The sequence below is a fragment of the Mastomys coucha genome, unplaced genomic scaffold, assembly GCF_008632895.1.
Source record: "Mastomys coucha isolate ucsf_1 unplaced genomic scaffold, UCSF_Mcou_1 pScaffold21, whole genome shotgun sequence".
Classification (NCBI taxonomy): domain Eukaryota; kingdom Metazoa; phylum Chordata; class Mammalia; order Rodentia; family Muridae; genus Mastomys; species Mastomys coucha.
Genome location: NW_022196904.1, coordinates 18,505,819 through 18,511,133, shown reverse-complemented (window position 1 = coordinate 18,511,133; position 5,315 = coordinate 18,505,819). Strand labels below are relative to the sequence as shown.

The 5,315-nt window shown below is 43.8% G+C and overlaps 1 protein-coding gene across 2 annotated transcripts in view; it reads right to left on the bottom strand.

Moving 5' to 3' along the window:
* The window catches only part of Ethe1 (ETHE1 persulfide dioxygenase), a 15,432-nt gene that overhangs the window by 2,760 nt on the left and 7,357 nt on the right, over positions 1 to 5,315 (bottom strand). The window lies entirely within an intron of this gene.

Here is a 5,315-nt window from a genome sequence, read left to right as displayed (position 1 = left end):
CTTTCTTCCTCCCTCCCTCCCTCCCTTTCTTCCTTCCATCCCTCCCTCTCTTTGAGACAGAATCTCCTGTATCCAGAGTGAACTCATGCTTGCTATGAAATCAATGACCTTAAACTTCCGATCCTCCGGCTTCCACCCTCAAGATCTGCGGTTATGGGCCTGCTCCACCAGGTTTGGTTTACACAATGCTAGGGATGGAATCCAGGCTTTGTGTATGCTAGCCAAGTGTTCTGGCAGCTAACTGAGCCATGTTCCCAGCCCAGCCTGCCGTGCTGAAGAGCAAAATTACCACAAATGGGTTTCCGAAGAGAAGGGAGCCAGATAGCCAGAGACACACATTTGTAACAGGAATCATGCACGTGATACAAAGAGAGTTTGCATCTCAACAAGAAAATAGAAAAATAAACACTGAGCTGGGGTAATAGCTCAGCAGGCTGTACACACACAGACTCTGCATTGGCTCTTCAGCACCACAAGAAAACAAAGGCTAAATTAGCATCCAGAGTCATACAGTTGGGCTGGCAAAGGGCTCAGTAGGTAAAGGTGCCTGCTGTCAAGGCTGAGGGCCTGAGTTCTAACCCCAGGAGGGCTCCCTCAAAATATCCCTCCCTCTGACCTTCACATGTGTGTCATGGTATGTGCACACATGCATGCACAGACAAATAAATGAATGTAATAAAAAAAATAAGTTATACTGTTGGAAAGACATTTAATGGTATTTCAAAAATACTTATTGATACCAAAAAAAAAAAAAATGCTTAATACCCAGAAGGTGCAAAATACAGGTCATATGGCACTTCAACAGTGTGATTCTTTTTTTTTTTTTTTTCCGAGACAGGGTTTCTCTGTGTAGCCCTGGCTGTCCTGGAACTCACTCTGTAGACCAGACTGGCCTCGAACTCAGAAATTCGCCTGCCTCTGCTTCCCAAGTGCTGGGATTAAAGGCCTGCGCCACCACTGCCCGGCTACAGTGTGATTCTTGTACTGGTCATGGTAACACATGCCTGCAGTCTCAGTACTAGAAAAGCTGAGGCAGAAGGATAGCAATCTTGAAACTAGTCTAAGCTGCAAAGTTCCAGGCTCCCTGGGCTACAGAGTAAGACCCAGACTCAAATAAAAAATAAATAAAGTGAAAATCTTGGTTAAAAAAAAAAAGTTACTGGGGGCTGGAGAGATGGCTCAGCGGTTAAGAGCACTGACTGCTCTTCTGAAGGCCCTGAGTTCAAGTCCCAGCAACCACATGGTGGCTCACAACCATCCATAATGAGATCTAATGCCCTCTTCTGGTGTGTCTGAAGTTACAGTGTACTTATATGTAATAAATAAATAAATCTTTAAAAAAAAGAATCACACTCGCATGTACACTAAACACATACACACACACACATGCTCACATACAGACTCATACACACAAACATATACTCTCTCACATACACACAAATATACACTCAAACACACAAAGAAACACACTCTCAGACACATTAAACACAGACTCATACACTCACACTTACACACAAACACACAAAACCACAAACTCATGTACACACAAACACACAAACAATGCTTATACACTCAAACACATATACACACAAAAAAATACACTCACACACATAAATATACATGCACACACACATAATAAACACATCCACTAAACATTCACACACTCATTCTCACATACACACAAATATACATTCACATTTACACACTCAAACTCGCATGCACACGCACACAAAGAAACACTCTCTCACACACTAAAGACACACACACTCACATGTATATACAATTAAAAATAATAAACATTTTAAAGTGGCATTTATCATAGTCATTTTGTCACAGTAACAGAAAATTAACAGCCAGATAAATCAACATGGAAGAACACTGTAATAAGGCTTGGGAAAACAAGCCCAGCTTGGTGGCACAGGCCTATGAACTGAGGAATTCAAGATTACCCTTGACTATATGGTGGCTTTTGAGCCAGCCTGGGCTATACGAGCTTTGTCTCTGAATAAAACAAGATGAAATAACTTCTGAAAATTAAAAAGAAACATAAAAATCTACAAAGGAGGGCCAGCAAGATGGCCGAGTAAGGAAAGGGGCTTGCGGCCAACCTGAGTTTTATCTCAGGACCTCACATGGTGGAAGGAAAAGCAGCTCCTACGAGCTCTCCTGTGATCTCCACACAGGAGTTGTAGCATATGCATCCCTCATCCCTCTCCACACACATACACACACAAAAATACATGTACAGACCTTTTCTGATATCTAGAAACCCCATGGGCTGCAGGGCTGCTGGAGTCCAATTACTAATACTACGTGAGCAGCTCCGTCAGAGTTATGCCAGCCTCCTGAAAAGCATTGGAGGCTTTTCTTCTTTCACCACGCACTGAAACATTCGAATAGTTCTGGTATGGTCATTCTCAGTAAGTACTGGCTCACTTTCCCATGTGCCTTATGGGGTTTATTTGCTATTTATTCATTATTTACAACTATTGTGTGCAGAGAGATGGGTGCTGAGAATTAAATGCAAAGCATTGAGTATTCTAGGCAGGGGCTCTACCACTGAGCCACACCCCAGCCGTCACTGGGGAATTCTAGGTGTTTCTGTCACTTAGACACACCTCAGCCGCTCCCTGGAGAACTTGAGGCAGGAGCTCTAGCACTGAGCTGTATCTTCAGCCCTCTTTTTAACTTGTATGGTTTCCGTTTTACAGAGTCTCATGCAGCCAGGTAGCCCCAAAATTGCTAAGTAACTGCCCAGGCAGATCTTGAATTTGCAATTCTGCCTTAGCAGAGCTGGGATTACAGGTCCTTTGCATCTTTTAAAATGCTCCCATGACCATCAAAACCATCACATGGCCGAGCAGTGGTGGCGCACACCTTTAATCCTAGCACTTGGGAGGCAGAGGCAGGCAGATTTCTGAGTTCGAGGCCAGCCTGGTCTACAGAGTGAGTTCCAAGACAACCAGGGCTATACAGAGAAACCCTGTCTCGAAAAACAAAAACAAACAAACAAAAACCATCACATGACAAACGTTCCTATCACTTTCCAAGGTTTCTTTGCACCCCTTTCAAATATCCCTCCTCCACCCTGTCCTAGACAAGCCCTGGCTTTCTTCCTATTACTGTAGGGGGCTTTGTTTTGTTTGTTTGTTTAAAGATTTATTTATTATTATAAATCAGTACACTGCAGCTGTCTTCAGATGCACCAGAAGAGGGCATCAGATCTTATTATGGGTGGTTGTGAGCCACCATGTGATTGCTGGGATTTGAACTCAGGACCTTTAGAAGAACAGTCGGTGCTCTTACCCACTGAGCCATCTCTCCAGCCCCCTATAGGTGGCTTTGTAACTCATCTGTTCTAGAATTGTATCTAAATAGATCAAAATAGTTATAAACAAAACAAAATTGCCGGAAGCAGATAGCCTCAGCTCTAATCTCAGATCTACCTGTTCTCTGGGCCTAGCTGCTTATTTGCAAACTATAGATAAGTATTGTCCCCAGCCCCATGAGATGCTATGAGGCTTGAACTGCTTCATGTACATAAAACACTTAGAGAAAAGTCTCGGTACATCATTGGTGCTTTATAGTGAAAATAAGAAGGGATTGGAGAGATGCTCAGCTTTAAGAATACTGTTCTCCCAGAGGACCCCGTTCAGTTCTCAATATCCACAGGATGGCTCACAGCCATCTGTAACACCAGGCACCCACCACACACATGATGCAAATACATACAGGCAAGACACTCATACATACATACATACATACATACACACACACACACACACACACACACACACACACACACACACACACATACATGCGGTTGTTGTTGGTTTACATGTTGTTTTTTCGGTTGTTTAAGACAGGGGTTCTCTGAGTATCCCTGGCTGTCTTAGAACTCACTCTGCCCCACCTGCAATGTGAGATCAATATTAATTTAAAAAAAAAAAAAGCAATATTGTGCATTTATAATAATAAGGCTGAGGACCTAGCTCTGTGGTAGAGCACTGGCCTACAGTGAATAAGACACTAGTTCACTCCTCATGGGGGAAAAAAATTAAAGACAGCCTTCCCTGTTTGTGAAGCTTGCTGATTGATGAATCGCCTCAGCTGCAGAATATTCCGGAAAACTCCTGCCGGCCTAGTAACAGCTGGCCAGGGACGGCCTGATCCATCCTTCCATCAACAATGCCTCTTTCTTTCCAGGATGCATAAAACACAGGCCATTATCTCCACCCACAATCTCCTTTCCCAAACTCCCAGACGGCCTCGCAGCTCGCGTAGCCTGCACTGCCGCCTAGTGGTCAGCCAGCTCCTTGCTCCAGGTCCTCTGGCTCCTTCCTCCAATCTCCAATGGTGTTAGCGCCCTCTGCTGTTCTTACGTCTTGGGAGCTTAAACCCCAAATCTCATTTTGCCTCTGTCACTAAACGACTCTCCATCAGCTAAAAACCTGTCCTTTATTTTGTGAAAGAAAAGGTTTTTGAGATAGATTAGTGGTTACGTGTCCTTGCATGAGACCCAAGTTCGGTTCTCAGCACCCACATGCAGGCTTACATCTGTCCTGAATTCCTGTTCCTGAGGATCCCATACCCTCTTCGGGCTTCCGCAAGCACCAGGCTCACGTACTTACAAACACACAGGCAAAACATGCAGAATCATAGAACAAAAATAAAAACTCGTAAAATGAGAGAGAGGAGGCTGGCAAGTTGGCTCAGTAGGTAAAGGTGCTTGCTGCCAAGATATGATCTGAGTTCAGTCCTTGGTATCAACACTGTGGGGGTGGGGTGGGGGCGGGGAACAGTCCCAAAAGCTATCTGTCCTCCATACATGCACACTCCACATACTAACAAATAAATCATGTAATTTTTAATTAAGAGGGCTGATGAAAGGTGCATGCCTTTAAGCCCAGCATTTGGGAGTCATATGTAAGCAGATTTCTGAGTTCAAAGCCAGCCTGGCCTATATAGACAGCTCCGGGGCAGTCAGGGCTACACAGAAAAACCCTATCTTGAAAAAGCAAAAAACAAAACAAAATAGAAAAAAAAAAAAAAAAAAAAAAAAAAAAAAAAAAAAAAAAAAAAAAAAAAAAAAAAAAAAAAAAAAAAAAGGCCTAATGAACATGACAAGAACAAAAAAAGAAGACCAGGGATACAGATCAGAGATCTTACCTAGAATCCCCTAGTGAGGGGTTGGGGGCGTGGCTTAGTGGTAGAGCCCCTGCCTAGAATCCACTAGGGAGGATCTGGGGGCGTGGCTCAGTGGTAGAGCCCCTGCCTAGAATCCCCTAGGGAGGAGCTGGGGGCAAGGCTCAGTG